The 19,220-nt window shown below is 42.7% G+C and overlaps 1 long non-coding RNA gene across 1 annotated transcript; it reads right to left on the bottom strand.

Moving 5' to 3' along the window:
• Positions 1–6,015: 6,015 nt before the first annotated feature.
• LOC104990633 lies at positions 6,016–10,383 on the bottom strand. Its single transcript, XR_825537.1, has 3 exons — positions 10,294–10,383; positions 9,780–9,900; positions 6,016–6,099 (listed from the first exon to the last, which is right to left on the bottom strand). It is a non-coding gene; the product is annotated as an uncharacterized LOC104990633 (long non-coding RNA).
• Positions 10,384–19,220: the final 8,837 nt, after the last annotated feature.

Genomic DNA, 19,220 nt, shown 5'->3' on the forward strand with positions numbered 1-19,220 from the left:
AGTTAACTCATTAAAGTTCATCACCATTAAGGTTCAGTGACCATTCTTACTCTGTGTATGTGTCCCCTGTCCCTGTTATTTTCAGGCAAGTCTCAGACATACTTAATTTACAAATATTTCTGCATGTATCACTAAAAGACTTAAAATTTACTAATTTAAATAAATTGGATAAACTTGAGTTCACACTGGTCTGGTGGGAGCCTGGTAATTGAGCCTGGTAATTGCTGTTCTGGCATCCTCCTTTTTGTAGGGTAGTGACACTAATCTTCACCCTTTTTGTTAAGACATCTTTTCTTCAAACAGATCATAATACAATAATTTTTCAAGTTGAATTAAACATCTTTCTTGCCTTCTTGAGCTAATTATGTTACCCAGCCTAGAGATACCTTCTTTCCTTATATAACATTATTTGCCTGCAGGTAATCTGTCTGGTTTCTTCAATATAGTGTCACAGCCATGTTTATAAGGTGTGAGGACACTTTGACCACATGTGGGTTGGGTTCAGTCACTTGATCAAAAATTTTTAGAGAGTTAAAACTGAACAATTTAGGATGGAAGTGTTTTTTAACTGTGTCTGTTCTGTGCTTTCAAAAATGTGTTGTAGATGAGCTGTGTGAGTATTTTTTAAATGTGCATAAAATGAAAAATACTTGAACTTGTGTATATTTTCTGTGGGGTGGGACTTCCGGCCGGGTTGGTTTTCAGGTTTGAGTTTGGACTGATTTTTAGTTTATGAAAAAATCCCCAGGTGACTGCTTTTTAAGAATTTTGTATGACAGACTTGTGTATGGTTTGGGAAAACGACAGAAGTGTTTTATGATATGTCTCTTCTGCTCCTCCTCTTCCTGTCCAGGAGCTACTAGTGTTAATTATTTTTCCAAGTGGTTTTTGTGGGGAGGTGGGAGGTGGGGGATGGAATCATTTATATGTATGAATCTTTTAAAATATATCATAGTACAGCATATTTTTTGAATCTTGCTGTTTTCACTCAGTGTACTTAGAAACATTTGGGACGTATGAGATAGCAATTTTAAGTTAAAAAATGTAGTTTCAAAAGTCCATTTCAGTAAAAGAAGTAATGTATTTTTCATTGTATTAGATTTTTTAATTTCCTAATTTAAAAATGCAGTTTGAGTTTCATAGTTGATCTGTTTCTTCCTCTTGGCCATCCCAAATAGATCAGTTGTCATCAGCTTTAAAAATGTTTAGGAACAACAGCTTCAGAAAACAGTTGGGTACAACTGTGCTGTAACTTCTTCTGGCTGTTCCATCCCTAGATACATAGCCTAGAGAAACATTTATGCATGTGTGCCAGGGGATGGAGGTAAAAATGTCATAACAGCCTCATTTGTAATGGGAGGAAAGGAAGCAAAAACAAACTGGAAAGACTTGAAATGTCCAACAGACCAGGGGACAAATATGTGGTATATTCCTATAGTGGAATTCCGAGAAGTCAGACTGAACTGCAGCTACACATGTGAACATGGATGGGTCTCTGGTCAAAAAAGCAAGTTGCAGAAGAATAATCCAATTCCTTTTCTGTGAAAGTCAAAACCAGTCCATAAATACATGATAAATGGAAAGCAAGGAAATGATTTAACACAATTCTGTGTATTGGAGGGAGATCATGAAGGGCAAGAAGGATCCTTCAGAAGAACTGGTGGTGATTGTTGAAGCTGGGTGGGTGGTTTCTTTTTTAAACTGTATGTGTATGTGCATTTGTATGTATATTTCTTAATAAAATTTAAGTTTTAAAAAATGGGAAAAGGTCTTGATGTAGGTAGTAAGTAGCAAAATAGATACATAAACAGTGTATTTCATGGAATTAAAGTGATAGCAGGTTTAAAGGGTATTGTTTCCCAAGTTCCAGACTTAGGGTTTTAATTGTAGTCTTTAAAAGCTAGAGACAGGGCCTCCATGTATGTTTTCTTTGGGATACATTATTTTTATCTTGAAGCAATTTTCATTTGGGTGTCTGCCAGGAAACTGATTGTGTTTCTATATACGCAGATTCCAAGGAAGCTTTTTCTCCTAGATGTATACCAGTCTAGGAAGGAAAACTGCCATTCTCCCAACCCGCGGTCAGCACGTCCTTCCCTTTGTTCAGGTTACGTTCTCACCTCAGAGGGGCTACTCTTGGTCCTTGTTTTACTCTTAATAAGTGTGCTTACATGAAGTGTTTAAATAATGTTTGCTGTGTAAAGGGGAAGTGGTTGAAATTTGAAAGGCACCTCAGTTCAGTTCAGTCGCTCAGTCGTGTCCGACTCTTTGCGACCCCATGAACCACAGCACGCCAGGCCTCCCTGTCCGTCACCAGCTCCCGGAGTTCACCCAAACCCAAACCCATGTCCATTGAGTCGGTGATGCCGTCCAACCATCTCATCCTCTGTCATCTCCTCCTCCTGCCCTCAATCCCTCCCAGCATCAGGGTCTTTTCAAATGAGTCAGCTCTCTGCATCAGGTGGCCAAAGTATTGGAATTTCAGCTTCAACATCAGTAACCCAGGACTTATCTCCTTTAGGATGGACTGGTTGGATCGCCTTGCAGTCCAAGAGTCTTGTCCAACACCACAGTTCAAAAGCATCAATTCTTAGCACTCAGCTTTCTTTATAGTTCAACTCTCACATCCATACATAACTACTGGAAAAACCGTAGCCTTGACTAGAGTACATAAAATTCATGTAGCTAAAAGGCCTTGTATCAGTTACCAGTGGGCCTTGTATACTTCCAAATATATACCCCAAATCACTTCATTATAAATGAACTATAAGCATTCTAGACCACTCCTAAATATGTTCTGGAAATCTTTTTAGGATAACATTCTGGTAACTGATTTGTTTCAATGACTTGAAAATGACATAATCTTACAGCAGAAGTGTGTGCCACTCAGAAATTAAGTTTTTGCAATCTGTGCATGAAATACATAATAAAAATTATTCTTGAGACTTCCCTCCCAATTTGGTGGTTAAGACTCTGTGCTTCCTGCAGGAGTGAGTTTGATCCCTGGTAGTGAGGGAGCTACGATCCCCTGTCCCGGGTAGCATGGCGAAAAAAATTTTTTTCCCATTAAAATTCTTGACGCTTCAGATATTTATTAATCTTCAGCCTTAAAGCTATGTTGCTTCTAGAAAATACATTGGATGCAGGTTGTACTAACTTGAAATGGGTATGCATATTTAATTTTACCAACCTTGTGGTAACTGTCCTTATTGGTCTTTCTGTGCTTCACTAGGTGACACCTGTGCAGGGAAGACAGATTGAAAATAACAGGGACAGAGCACTTGGGGATTGGCCCCTTTTCATCCCCCGTCACAGCCCTGGCAATGGAACACCGGGCTGTGGGTGGTGGTGGCTTTCATTAGGGGGCATGCTATCTTAAAAGTGTGACTTGGATGCCAGACTATATATTTGGTGCTAAACTGCAGATTTAGGTTTCATACTCATTTCATGAATAAAATGGTACACATTTCACTTGCACTATTCAGAACATTTTCCGTGTTTTTTTGGCATTGGGTGAGATAAGTGTTGATGCAATGCCTTAGTGTCCCTTCACCCTTCATCAGAAGTGCGCTGTTGAGGATTTGGAGATGAGAGAGGGATGGCTTATTTCATGTGCTGGAGGAGATGAAGACATTGTGCTTGCCCAGGAGGTCTCTGGTACTTTTTCCTTGATTCCATAAGAGTTAGAGATGAGTTCACACTGGTGTGTAAAAGTGTGTATTAATGAAAGTTGGTAAATGGAGTCAGGCAGGAGTGCACATTCAATGCTGTATGCTGTGCCTGGGCTTTTCTGCAAGTTGTTAGGTTAAAAAGTGGTTACTCAAGTTGTGTAAGTCCTGCCATTTAAAGGTGGTTGTTAAGAGCTGTGTATGACGCCAGGATTCTTGGCCTCTGGACCAGTGGCAAGGCTTGATCGCTCAGAGCTTTTGTGTAATAAAGTTTTATTAAGTATAAAAGAACACTTATGACACAGACATCAGAAAGGGGCAGAAAGAGTGCCCTTTTGCTAGTTTTTCACAAGAAGTTATAAGCTGCTAATTAGAGAAAGGAAATGTGTCAAAACTCAGAGAGTGGCCCCAGACCCCTCACCCATAACATGCATTTTGAGATAGCATTGGCTCAAGGTGACTCATCCCGTGCCATAAAATTGACATGAATCTTGAAGAGAGGCAGGTTTCTGAACAAATACATGGTTTTATTTACATAGCTTAAGAGAACATTTCCATGAGTAAAACTGGTTTGTTGAGCCATTATTGTTTCTGAGTCTTAGGTGGAACTGACCTGAAGAAAGAGTTTAGGTAAATACATGGTTCATTAACATAGCTTAAGCATTTCCATAAGAAAAACACATTGGTTAGCTCAAGGTTTGAGAAAAGTTCAGGTGGAACCAGGTGTCATGACAACATAGAATTTTTAAAGAAACCTTTTAATTTTGTATAGAGAAGGGAAAAAATTACATCTGACAGTTGTTTCCTCCTGTCGTTTAAGAGAGGAAAAAAAGTCTGACGCTTGGGGACCCCTAGCCTTCCTGCCTGTTACCCTGTCACCATTTTGTAGATTTCAAAGTTGTAAAACGGAAATGATGGTAAGAGATGGTTTTAGAAGCTAGGATCTTTAAACCAGAGTGTCAAGTGGGTCCTGGCTTTCCCAGCTCCAGTTAGCTCACCCTGCCCTTAATGGAGTTGTTATGAACAGAGCCTGGCCATTTGTCGTGAGTATCAGGAGTACATACCCGTGCCTGATCAGGATTGGGGTACAACTTTACAAACTAAACTTGTGTTCATAAGTATACTTAAATTTTTAAAGTACTTTAAACGTACTCTACTCCCAAGCCTAGAGAAGTTGCACAACAAGGAAATAAGTACATATATGAAGTTAGCAAACTGTTGGATGCATCCAGACTTCATTATATACAAAATATTGATTCCAGTTTTTCATTTCTGCGATCTAATACGTCATTTTTGCGGCATTGCTGTTGTAGCAGGGCTTCTCTAACAGATGGTGTGTATTCTGTCAGTTCAGAGCTTCCATTTTTCATTAAAATGAGTTCTACTTCCTGAAAGTCCTGTAGTCTTAGAATGTCTTTGTCCTTAATATGAAAAAGAAGTTACATAATGGTTCATGAATACACATAAACTTACGGTGAAAAGGCTTTAATAAGATTGCCCCAGCACTGTTTTCTTTCCATCCATGGTAAACTAAGTCAGCAGTTGAGGATTGTTTTCCTTTCCTGTTTTTGTGTTTCAGACCTTGTTGCTGATTTCCAAGGGGAATAAAGTCTCAATTTAAAAAAGACTTTAGTCCATCCAGGGCACTAATATATATATATATCTTTTATATATATATATATATATAAGATATATATATATCTTAAAGTATGATCATTCCACCACTTTTAGTTTGCAAAGAATACACTGTTAGCCATGGCACCAATAAGAATTGCTAAAAAGCATTTTGAAAGTTGCTTTTTAAAAAATGCCCAAAGAGATGAGAGTTTTCCTCAAGTTAAAAAATGAGATTTATTTTGAATCAGAAAAATACATAAAAATGCCCCCAGTTTTGTTTCCTGAGATTGCAAAGGCTTGACTTTGCTAAGCAGGTAAGAGTGGCTTCGTATTTTCTGTACCCAGGACCAGTTTGTTGAGATTGGAAGCTGGCCATACATACTGAGCTAGGATTTTAAATTTTGGTTGGTTGGTGTAATTCAGACAATTTAAAAGAGTGAGTAAATTAAAGGTGTGCAAATCTGTAAAATCACCAGATTGAAAATAACCTAGCTACCATGTTTGGCTATCCTGCAGCTAAGATGTCCAGTGTCTTGGATTTGTTTTCATATTAGTAATACAAAAGCTAGTGATTGGCTTCACTGAACATAATTTTACCCACCTAGAGCCCAGTCTCTATTTAGAAACTTGTAACACCCTACCTTTCTGAGCAATGTGTTTGGTAGCTTTCTGATCTCCACTTGCTCTGGGTTAATCCCCAGTTCATAGCAGCTTACTTGTAGTAGATTTTGGTAACTCAACTCTTGTCTATCCAGTTCAACTTCAATGAAGTCATTTTCTTTGTGGCTCTGAATTCTGACTTTAAGTACCAGCTCTGGATCCCACAAATTTTTATGTAAAAGAAACAAACATTTTAAACATCAATTATACCAAAGAGCTGAATAATAATATTATAAAAGGCATATATAAACTTTTAATTATCTGAGGTTTTTATAGGAATGCTGGGCAAGCTCAGGTATATGCCCCATTATACTCACCAAAAGGCAGTGTGAAGCCAGGATCTAAAAAACCCAGTGTGTGACATGCAGTACCTTTGGCAATACATCTGTGTTGGGTGTGACTTGTTGGGTGTGCTTTGTTGGCTGTTTGAAATGTTTGAAGAAAATGTGTAGCCCTAGGGCTCTATATTCTTAAGGGTGCAGATCATCCTGTTGATTCCTGTTGGATCCCCTGGGACTTGAGGGGCAGATAAACAGGATAATTCTACCATCTTTGAAGACATCTTTGGGTTTCCCTGATGGCTCTGCTGGTAAAGAATCTGCCTGCAAAGTGGGAGACCTGGGCTCGACCCCTGGGTTGAGAAGACCCTCTGGATAAGGGAATGGCTACCCACTCCCGTATTCTGGCCTGGAGAATTACATGGACTGTATAGTCCATGGGGTCGCAGAGTCCGACATGACTGAGCAACTTTCACTTTTCACTTGGAGACAGTGGCATTGGGTGAGTCTTAAGTCTTAAAACTTTAATTGTCATAAGAAGGAGCAGTCTTGACTAAAGGTGGAGGAAGTTGATGAAGTCAAATGACGAAGTTGGCTCTGCAACATGACCTGGGGGTTGAATCCTCACCTGGGCAGGTGTCAGCAGGTTTGGCATTATCACCTGGGTCAGTTGGCAACTGTTGATTTGAGTCTCCTTGTTTATGTTCACCTGAGAAAGAACTGGAGGAGGAGAGGTGAGAGACAGCAGCAGCTCAGCATTTAGCTGTGCGCCAACTCTGCCAGTTAGATGAGGGATAATAGAGCCCCATCGCCACTTTCTGCTCTGTAGCTCCTCACAGGAAAAAACTCGAGAAGGGCAGTAATTAGACTCAGACTTGAACAGGAATTTTCCTTAATTACTGCTTAAATCATGAAAAGGAACTGAGATAGTATTTTTAAATGATATGTAATCTGAAGAAATATTTATAATCTGTGTGCTTGTTTCTACTTAAATATATTTGGCATCCAGAGTTTTGTGTCTCCAGATCTTTAGCAGAGTTATACAGTTAAGAGAGTCCCTTTAATAAGGAGAAGTTTCTCAACCAGAGGGAAGTGAAAGGAGGGAACATTAGAGCATCCAGGTGCCAGGCCTTTTACATAGAATATCTTCCCAAGGCTACTCTGTGCGGTGCTAGTCCTTGGGGAAATGATTGAAACAACAGTTAAAAACCCAAAGTGACCTTTGTGCTGGTGTTTACAACAGGAGAGAGAGAGATTAATCAGGTGACCTCAGGTAAATGTGCTATTAACAGTTGGAGGCCTGGTGAAATCAAGGTACACAGTGTGAACACCTGGAAGGGGGCCAAGAAAGACCTCCCTGAAGGCCCAGTGACCTGACATCTGAAGGTTGAGTCGGCTTAACTAGATGCAGAGGGTGGAGAGGGAAGAGCTTTTCAGGGCCTGGGAACAGCAGAAGGCCCAGTGCAGTGGTTCTTTAGAAAGAAAAGCAAGTCAACATGGCTGAGTGTGTCAGGATTGTGGGGTTATCTATCAACCTCTGCCACCCAGTCTGTGGTTGCTAGTCACGTGAAATGGGTTATACTCTAAGTATAAAGTACACATTGGATTTCAAGGACAGGAAAAAATGCAAAATTCTTTTTAATTTTTAATATTGATTTTATGTTGAAATCATAGTTTTGATTTATTGGGTGAAGTAAATATAATTAATTTCACCTGCCTTTTAAATGCGGCTACAAAAAAAGTTTAATTACCTATGTGACTTGCGTGCTAAGTCACTTTAGTCTTGTCCAACTCTGTGAACCCTATGGACTGTAGCCCGCCAGGCTCCTCTGTCCTTGGTATTCTCCAGGTAAGAATACTGGAGTGGGTTGCTGTGCCCTCCTCCAGGGGATCTTCCCAACACAGGGATTGAACCCGTGTCTCTTACGTCTAACCTGCTTTGGTAGGTGGGTTCTTTACCACTAGTGTCTTATGTAATATTTTAATTGGACAATGCTGGTGTGAGTGAAAGGTCTTTATTCTAGAACAGCGTCAAGCCATTAGACAGTGTTCAGGAGAAGACTATCATAATCAGACTTGCATTTTGGAAAAAAGAAGCACAACAGAAACCTCATTGGCCTCACAATAATCCCATGGGGTGTAGGTATTATTCCCATTTTCAGACAAGAAAACGGGCTGAAGAATAAAGTAACTTGGAGTTTGCTCCAGGAAATGGCAGGACCTGGATGTGACCTAGTTAAGAGGAAAGTGAAAAGACATTGCTAATTGTTCAGTCATGTCCAACTCTTTGTGATCCCAAAGGCCCGGCACCTGTCATCTGTCCATAATTGTCCAGGCAAGAATACTGGGGTGGGTAGCCATTTCCTTCTTCAGGGTGTCTTCCTGACACAGGGATTGAACCTGGGTCTCCTGCAATGCTGGCAGATTCTTTACTGTCCAAGCCACCGGGGAAATGTGGCCCAGGGCAAAATGGCTACCCAAGGAATTGCAGCCTCCCCACCTGAATGCTGTTACCTGGACAGGGTGACTTGCCTCTTCCCTGCCTTGAGGACCTCAGAGCATGCCCTGCCTTGACCACCTTTTGCTTGAGTCACTGCCGGGTGCAAAGGAGACAGCAGAGTGAGGGACTTTGGTGGAGGTTAGAGCGTGGTGGGCTGAGAGAGGAGAATCACACATTTGAGCCACAGCTCCCAGTCTCTCAGCAGGTGCTCCATTGTCCCATCTGATTTTGCTTACAAAACTCAAAAGTATAAAAAAAATTCCAAGCCAACAACCACAGAGCACTTAATCCCAAGCGTGAGGTCTGTCTGCATGTAGGACCCTGCACAACTGCTCTGATCTCAGGCCCATGAAGTCAGTTCTGTTGGGGCCTTAAACCATACTTTTTCCACACTGCTAAATGCTTCTCCAAAAAATAAGATAGTCTTGCCCAGTGCAGCTCTCTCTCAGGACAGAAATGATGTCCCTGTGCCCTTCCACTCCAGCCGTGGAGGGAGCTCCATGCTGGTCTGGGAGGCTGAGTGACCCAGACACCTGAACTGGAACAATGCCCTTCTCACCCCTTCACTCCTCACGCCACACAGCATGAGATGTCCCCCACGTGCAAAAGCATTTCATTTTCGTGATGGACCTGTGGATGGACAGGGTCTCTTAGAGGTCAGAAAGCATGCTCTTTGAAGTCTGGCAGATTTGGATCTGAATTTTTCCTATGCTCTTTAGTAGCAGTGACACCTTAGACAAGTCACTTAACCCTTCTGAGCCTGTTTTCTGATCTGGAAAATGGGTTAATAATCTCTACCTCACAAGCTTATAAGAAGGAATGAGAAAATGCACAGAAAATACAGCCTCTCCTAGCATGTACTGAGCACCAGTATTTGCTGGCTGCTATTATTAATTATAGCTGTTGATACTTGCCTCCCTCTGAAAGGACCCATGGTCTACTCACTCTGCTCTTGACTACACCACTGGCAGAGTGGAGAAGGACACCCCACCCCTCCTCAGGCCTCTCCCCTGTCCTCCTTGACAACCATTTTGGAAACAGGATTTAAAGACTCACCTGAGGGCTTCTTCACATCCAGTTGGGGTTCAGCCATGAGTAAGTTCTGTAGTCTGTCAGATCAGCAGCCTCTCCAGCATTTATACTGAGCTTCCAATCAAAGCCTCAGTGCATCTATCTGCTTTGAAACAATATGTTCTTGTCATTGGCCAGTGAGATAGGGCAGGGTCGGCCTGTTTTACAGATAGGCAAACTAAGGCTCAGGTGTTTCATATGACTTGCACAGGTTGCTGCAACTGAAGGAAGGGACTAAAATTCAATGCTCTCTCCTCTCAGCCTGTGTCCATGGGGAAGCAGTGCAGGTGAATGCCCACCCAAGGGCCCCTGAGAGGGGAGGCCTTTGGAGGCACAGCCCTCCTTGGGAAAAGTTGGTAGCTACTACCTCAAGGGATAAGAAAAGTCAAACAGTATCTCGAACAGACTCCCTCTCCTCCCCAATTCTCTCTCCCCTTTCTCCCAGCACCTTCTTTAGCATCTGTGCATGACAAGAAGGCAAGAGCACCTGGGCACATACCTGGGGAGACTCCTCTTTGGCAAGGATCCTGAGTCCTCAATTCCAAACATCAAGATGGTGAAGGCAGGGGCTGGAGCATGAGGTTTTATGAAGAGTGGGTGGGGCTGGGCAAAGTCCTGGGCAGGGCAGCAGTCTCAAAGGGCTGAAGGTAGGAACTCACATGTTTGAGGTGATCCTCCCATTTCATTGAACACTCCAGTGTCAGAAGTGGAGCATCAGGTGGGGCTTATTATCATGAGGCTAGAGGCAACCGTGATCAGCGGCCATAGGTTTCTCAAACCAAGCTGTGCATTGAAATCACCTGCAAAGCGTGATGTGGGTGTTGGGATTATACCCTCCAGTGAATCCTGCTTAATTTGTCTAGGGTGCAGTCTGGGCCCTGAAAGTTTAAAATCTCCCCCGAGCTGATTTTAATCTGTGGCCAAAGCTGAAAGTCACTGATTGGACCAAACTGCCTAAGGTGCAAATGGGGAAATGGAGACCCAAAGCAGATAAATGCTCCCTGATAGTCACAGGGGCAGCTGAGCACAGGCCTGGGGCTAGATCTGGGTCACCTTGTTGCCAACCTGATGCTGTCTCCTCAGCATGCCTGGTGCCCTTCTGCCAAGAATGCAGGAGGCCCCGCCCTGGGCAGAGAAGAGGAAGCAGCAGGGATTCACCTGGCTTGACCTCCTAAGGGAGTGGAAGGAAAGGCACTTTGGCCAGCCCCGCTGCCAGGGTGTGTCACGCTTGAACAGAGCCACCCTGCACCCCTCACCTGTGTGGTGGGGCTGTGAAGGCAGAGAGACTAGGGATAAAAGTGCTTGTGCTTTGAGGGGGAGCCTCTTGCATCCCCAACGTCCCCATGTCACTTGCTCTGTCCATACACTCGCCCACTCCTCATTCACTGGTTCACTCACTCATGCATTCTCTCAACAATACTCACTTTTTGTTGTTTCGGGGAACCCTCTTTTTTTCTTTCTTTATTGATTGCACTGTGCAATTGCAGGATCTCAGTTCCCAGACCAGGGATTGAACCCCCCAGGCCATGGTAGTGAAAGTCCAGAATCCTAGCCACTAGGCCACCAGGGAACTCCCTTATATTTTTATTTTTTAAATAAAATAAATATATGCTCTAGAGTAAAAAGTCTAATGTTAAAAATCAGAACCCATTAGCAAGCAAGAGCAAAATGTTTGTTTGGAGGCAGCCACACAGGCCTGGGTGTGAGTCTTTTTTCATTCATTATGTTGGGCACTTAAGGGACCCTTCTATTTAAATATTAGCTTTTGTGTGTGTGGGGATGGAGGATCGCTTTTAATTTTGATATCGTTTTAAATTTACATAAAAGTTGCAAGAATATATACCCTTTACCAATGATTAACAATTTGCCATATTTGCTTTAATTCTCTCTCTTCCTTGGTATATATATGCATGTGTGTGTGTATAATACACACACACACACACACACACACACATATTTTCCCCCTGAAATTTGAAAGTATGTTATAGACATGCTCCTTTATCCCTAAAGACTTCAGGGTGTGTTTCCTAATATCAAAGGTATTCTCATATATCCAAGATACAAGGATCAAAACCAGGGAATCTAACTTTGATATAATGCTCTCAGCTAAACCATAGTCCATACTCAAATTTTTCAATTAACCCAACAGTATCACTCTTAACGCTTTTCCCTGGCCCAGGATCCCATTCAGAGTTATGCATCATGTTTAATTTTCATGTCTCATACATTTCTTTAATCTAGAAAAGTTCTTCAGCCTTTCTTTGTTTTCCCTAATATTGACATTTTGAAAAGTCCAAGGGAGTTGATTTTGTGGTTTGTCCCTCACTTGGGTTTGTCCAGCGTTTTGTTGTGATTAGGATCAGATGACGTGCTTTGATTGGGACAGCACAGAAGGGGTATGTCTTTCTTAGCACATAATAATGGGAGGCACATCTTGGTTTGTCCCATCTTAGGGGATGGTGACTTTAATCACCTGTGAAAGGAATTGTCTGCCAGGTTTTTCTATTGTAAAGTATGTCTTTTTTCCCTTTCTTAATTAAGATCTAACTTAGGAGGAGGTACTATGAAACCATACAGATATCCTATTCCTTCTTCAAATATCTTATTCTTTCCTTCACTCCAGTTTCCTTGAGTTATAACCCATTAATCCCATTATTTATGTTGGTGCTCAGATTATCCCAACTGTGTACAGTATCTACTTACAGCTATTTCCTATATCCTGTAATCCTTTCCCATGCTCCATCACTTTATGAGCACTTTCTCACTTCTTGGCACATCAACTTGTACTTTCCCTGCCTCAGCCCCGGATTCCATCATTTCTCCAAGGAGCCACGTTCTGTTCAGTGGGGGACAGTATGCTCCTTCCCTTGTGGGTGCCAATAAGAATGCTTCTAGGTCCTTTTAGTGGAAATCTGGGGACACACATACACACACATGTCTCTACCTATTTTTTGTGTGTATGTTAATATATTAAATACAACAAGTTCATGCTGATACTTCTGGTTCCATTTAAAAACAAAAGAATTTCCCCTAGCTTTCTCCAATTCCATTTTGTAGTTCTTTTCCAACTGTGGGAAATCTGGCTCCTAACTTCTTTATTTACTCATTCGCTCAGTCTGACAATACACAGACCAAGTAGTTCCAGAATTGCTTATTTGAAATACAGTTGGGTTGATTGTGTTTGCATTTTAGGAATCTTCCCAATCCTTATTTACATATATATTTTGAGCATATAGCTTGATTCTAAGAGTCAAAACTATTCAAAAATTAGAGTCGAGTTGCTCAACATTTCCATGCCTTCCCTGCGTGCTCCTCTGTCCCCTGCAGGAAATTATATCCTGTTTCTGACTTCCGGTGCTGCTTTTTGAAAAATCAAAGAGATACTTGTGTATTTCCTTATTATTCCTTTCTTACAGAAAAAGTGGTATAAAAATTCTTTTCTATTTTGCTTTTTTTCCCACTAAACAATATATCTAGAAATCATTCCATATCAGTTCATAGATATCTTTTTCACCTTCCCCGAACCCTCTATAGTGTGGGGATTCTATAGCTTATTCACCAAATTGTTTATGTATGTTTCCAATATTTTGCAATTACAAACAAACAATGATATAATTAGTAATATTGGATCCATGTATTTTTTTATTATTGGAGATTCGTATTCTGGGTAAATTCCTAGATGTAGGATTCGTGGGTCAAAAGTAAACACAAACTTTTGTCAGCTATTACTGTATTTCCCTCCATGAATGTTTAACCATTTTGCATTCCTACCAGCCACATGTGAGACCAACATCCACAGTGTTGTCAAGTTTTGTAATTTTTCCAATCAGATAGTAAGAGATAGAATGTAAAAAGGTAGGTTTTATTATTATTGAGGTATGGTGAGGCCAACAGATCAGGAGACAACTGACATTGAAAAGATAGTTTATTACAGTTCCAAAGAGGAGGAGGACATGCCATGCCACACAAGGCCACACAGAAAGGCCCCAGGGTTGGCCAGGAGGCAGAATGAGGGGAAATGTAGACAAGAGCCTTTTTTTTCATGGGAAGTAGGAAATCGGCCAGACAAGTATAGGATTGTCTACTTTGTATCATTTCAATGGGCTCTTTTGAGGCTGTGTAGGGGCTGCCCCTAGCTGTCTGGTACCTGGTCCTGGGGTTCATGGGGGCAAACAGAGTATGAGAACTTCCAATCCTGCCACACTGGAATCCTTTTACTGTTCTAGCTTTATCTGTTTGTTGTTGTTGTTCAGTCACCCAGTCATGTCCGACGCTGCAACCTCATGGACTGCAGCACGCCAGGCCTCCCTCTCTGTCCCTCACCATCTCCTGAAGTTTGCCCAAGTACATGTTCATGTACATGTGATGCCATCCGCCATCTCATTCTCTGACGCCCTCTTCTCCTTCTGCCCTCAATCTTTCCCAGCATCAGGGACTTTTCTAATGAGCTGTTCACATCAGATGACCAAAATACTGGAGCTTCAGCTTCAACATCAGTCCTTCCAAATGAGTATTCAGGGTTGATTTCCCTTAAGATTGACTGATTTGATCTCCATGCTGTCCAAGGGACTTTCAGGAGTCTTCTCCAGCACCACAGTGCGAAGGCATCAATTTTTCGGCACTCTGCCTTTTTTACAGTCCAGCTCTCACAGTTGTAAGTGCCCACTGGGAAGACCACAGCCTTGACTATATGGACCTTTGTCGGCAGAGTAATGTCTCTGCTTTTCAACACACTAAGTTTGTCATTGCTTTCCTGCCAAGAAGCAATCATCTTCTGATTTCATGGTTGCAGTCACCATCTGCAGTGATTTTAGAGCCCAAGAAGAGGAAATCTCACTACTTCCACATTTCCCCCCTCTATTTGCCATGAAGTAATGGGGCCGGATACCATGATCTTAATTTTTTTCATATTTAACTTTAAGCCGGCTTTTTCACTCTCATCAAGAGGCTCTTTAGTTCCTCTTCACCCTCATCAAGAGGCTCTTTACTTCCTCTTCGTTTTCTGCCATTAGTGTGGTATCATCCAAATATCAGAGGTTGTTGATGTTTCTCCCACCTATCTTGATTCTAGCTTGTAACTTATCCAACCCAGCATTTCTCATGATGTGCTCAGCATATAAATTAAAAAACAGGGTGACAGCAGACAGAGCCTGTACTTCTTTCTCAGTCTTGAACCAATCAGTTGTTCCATACAAGGTTCTAACTGTTGCTCCAGGTTCCTCAGGAGACGGGTAAGATGGTCTGGTATTCCTGTCTCTTTAAGAGCTTTCCACAGTTTATTGTGATCCGCACACTCAATGAAACAGAGGTAGATGTTTTTCTGGAATTCCCTAACTTTCTGTATGATCTGTTAGTAGGCCTTTTTAATTGTTGGTGGACAATTCTTTATGGGCCTCTTGCATGCAGTTAGTGGAGCACAGGCATTGGCTGTCTTTGGACTTGTTCAAGAATATTTGTATAGTGAACAACCTTGAAAATTAGAGATAGTGTCTCTCTTCGGAGCACAGGGCAGATTTCTTTTTTTCTTTTTTGGCCATGCTATTTAGCTTGTGGGATCTTAGTTCCCTGACCAGGGATTGAACCTGAGCACTGGCAGTGAAAGTACTGAGTCCTAACCACCAAACTGCCAGGGAACTCCCAAAGGACAGATTTTCTTTGTTGTTCAGTTGTGGGGAAATTAACAAGATGGCTCCAGCCAGGCTCTCTTGCCCTGCACTCTGACGCCCTCTTGCCCCATTTCTGTAAACAATGACTACCCAGTTATGTAACAGCTGAGATCACGGATAGCACTGTGCATGTGCCTCATGAGGTACTTGCTTGGCTGCAGGCTACTCTGTGGGGTATGCCTGAATAAGCTTCACCAGGAAAAGCCCTGAAGGGTTGTGTGCAGTTATGTTGTGTTCTGTTATACCTGCTGCTACGCCTGCTGTGCCAGCCAGGAGAGAATAAACACGTCTGCAGTGTTTATTAGGCTCCTCTTGCAGCCTCCTAGCTCACACCTTGCCTACCATGGCTTCAGCAAAGTGCGCACAGCAAAACAATTGACATCCCAAACGGGATCAGTGAGACACCGGTATAATGAAGATAACATCTCCCTTTGGGACCAAGGTCAGGCAGGCTGACTGCCCAATAGAAAAGATTCTGGTTTCCTAAACTTGGGGATCCTCCTCTGTAAACTTTTTTCTTAAAAAAAAAAAATTTTATATGCATATGTTACTTGGAAAAACTATTTTTAATGACTGAGGAAAGTACTGAGGCAAGTGGTCCAGAAGACAGCCTGCGGGATCCTCCCTCACATGGAGAAGACAGCTGGGAGCTCCCGGTTCCTGGGGATGTTATGCCACCACTGAGCCAGAATAGACCTGAGATTGCGGCGAAGAGTGAGAAACCAACACACTTTCCTGTTTCTATGATTAACAATATAGGGACCAGGCAAAAATAACTTGGCTGCTTGCTCCAGGAAATATTTGCTCCTGGGAGATAAGACTGTGAATCCATTAAATAGTACTTGGCCCTTAGCAGACCCTCAGACTGGCTTCTAGGATTGGAGACCCAGCTAAAGATTCAATTTGGCTTTATAAAAAAGATGGCAGCTCTGGGAAGGGAGGACAGCATAGGAGGAAGAATCCTACTGGGTTATTTGTGAGTGCAGGGCCATCTGTGATTTGCTCAACTCTCTCTGAGCCTCAGTTTCTTTATCTATGTAGTGGGCGATAATAAATGATTCCTTTTGTACAGTTCATGAGGTTCTCACAGCAAGCACACTGGGGCGGCTTGCCAGTCCCTCCTCCAGTGGATCACATTTCGTCAGAACTCTGCTGTGACCCATCTGTCTTGGGTGGCCCTGCACGGCACGGGTCATAGCTTTATTGAGTTACGCAAGCCCCTTCGCCACGACAAGGCAATGAGCCAGGAAGGAGTCAAGGCTATGGTCTTCCCAGTGGTCACATACAATTGTGAGAGCTGGACTGTAAAGAAGGCAGAACACTGAAGAATTGATGCCTTCAAACTGGTGCTGGAGAAGACTTCTGAAAGTCTCTTGGACAGTACGGAGATCAAACCAGTCAATCTTAAGGGAAATCAACCTGAATATTCACTGAAAGGATTGATGCTGAAGCTGAAACTCCAGTATTTTGGTCATCTAATTTAAACAGACGACTCATTGGAAAAGTCCCTGATGGTGGGAATGATTGAGGGCAGAAGGAGAAGAGGATGTCAGAGGATGAGATGGCTGGACAGCATCACCAATGCACTGAACATGAACTTGGGCGAACTTCAGGAGGTGGTGAGGGACAGAGAGGGAGACCTGGTGTGCTGCAGTCCATGAGGTGGCAAAGAGTCAGACACGACTGGGTGACTGAACAACAACAGCAGCAACTATGATGATTCCCTCTGTTCTGCAAAGATAGAATGTAAGAGCTCTGTATCAGTTGTTACTATTGGCATTGCTTGATGGAATCCTGGTTGGCCCTAGAGAAGCCAATTCAGATGAAAGCCTTGGGTGACCACTAGGGTACAGGAGAGGACGGGGACCTCTTTCTTCAGGGGCAGTTCTGTTTATCAAAGACCCTTCACCCACTAGCACCACTTTCCCTCAACTGTTTTTTTTTTTTTTTTGCTTTACATTTTATTTTATTTCTTAAACTTTTATTGTGTATTGGGGTGTAGCTGATGAACAGTGTTGTAATAGTGTCAGTTGAACTGTGAAGGCCCTCAGCCATACATATACAATGTATCCATTCCCCCTCAAACTTCCTTCCCATCCAGGCTGCCACATAACACTAAACAGAGTTCCGTGTGCTATACAGCAGATCGTTGTTGGTTATCCATTTTTATTCATTTATTTATTTATTTTAAAGTGAAGTGCATTAAAAAACTTTATTTATTTTTTGGCTGTGCTGGGTCTTCAATTTCTGCATGGACTTTTCTCTAGTTGCAGAGAATGGGGGCTACTCTTTGTTGTGGTGTTTGGGCTTCTCGTTGTGGAGAATACGGTGGAGCTTGGGCTCTAGGTGAGTGCAGTTCCAAAGTCGTGGCACACAGGCTGGTTGCTCCCCAGCATGTGGAATCTTCCCATACCCAGAATCAAACCCGTGTCTCCTGCATTGACAGGCAGAGTCTTTACCGCTGAGCCACCAGAGAAGCCCCCAGTTATCCATTTTAAATATAGCAGTGTACACATGTCCATCCCAAACTCCCTATTCTTTCCCCCATCTTCCCCCCGCCTCCCTGTGATAACCATAAGTTCCTTCTCTAAGTCTGTCTCTTCCTATTTTGGAAGTAAGGTCATTTGTATCATTTCTTTTTAGATTCCACATATAAGGGATGTCATACGCTATTTCTCTTCCTCTGTCTGACTGACTTCACTCAGTATGACAGTCTCTAGGTCCGTCCATGTTGCTGCAAATGGCCTTATTTCATTCTTTTTCATGGCTTTTTAATACTTTTTAACAGCTAGTCCCTTAGCTGTTTTGTTTGCTTCTTGGGGACAGGGGGCACTATTGTAGCCAGATATATATATATATATAAACCCCCCTCCCCTGCTTTGGTCCTGGATTCCGCAAGAAGGCTCCCTTGAGATGTTGATCTATAGACAGTTGTTATAAATCAGCTATTATGTCTATAGACAGCTCTTATAGATAGCTGGCTGTTAACCCCCTATGGTGCTTGAACTACAGGAGTGGATGGGCGAGTAGAGTCCCAGAGCAGCTGCACAAAAAGGAGATTTTAATAACTTAAAATCTGTTAGGGTGGTGGTTTGTCTATTATGAAGGCTTCCCTGGTAGCTCAGCTGGTGAAAGAATCCTCCTGCAATGCAGGAAACCTCAGTTCAATTCCTGGGTCAGGAATATCCCCTGGAGAAGAGATAGGCTACCCACTCCAGTATTCTTGGGCTTCCTTGGTGGCTCAGCTGGTAAAGAATCTGCCTGCAAAGGGGGAGACCTGGGTTTGATCCCTGGGTTGGGAGGATTCCCTGGAGAAGGGAATGGCTACCCACTCCCGTATTCTGGCCTGGAGAATTCCATGGACTGTATGATCCATGGGCTCGTAGAGTCGGACACGACCGAGTGACTTTCACTTAGTCTGGTATGCTGCCGCTACACCACAAAGTTCAAGAGACTAACAGTCCTACCCCAGGAGAAGGAAATGGCAACGCACTCCAGTGTTCTTACTTGAAAAATTCCATGAACAGAGGAGCCTGGCGGGCTACAGTCCATGAGGTCGCACAGAGTCTGCCACAACCGAGCAGCTGAGCACAGCACAAGAATCCTCTCTGCTGTCTGTGGGGCTTCTCCCTAGGATGTTGCTGCTGCTTTTGTTTGTCTCAGGTTGTGGGTGTCTTCCTCACTTCCGGAGACTCAGGCAGACAGGAGGCTGAGAGTCCCATCACCTGCCCAGCCTACCTGGTGCTGTGGGCTGTGAGAC

Source organism: Bison bison, unplaced genomic scaffold (genome assembly GCF_000754665.1).
Source record: "Bison bison bison isolate TAMUID 2011002044 unplaced genomic scaffold, Bison_UMD1.0 scf7180017864180, whole genome shotgun sequence".
NCBI classification, from domain to species: domain Eukaryota; kingdom Metazoa; phylum Chordata; class Mammalia; order Artiodactyla; family Bovidae; genus Bison; species Bison bison.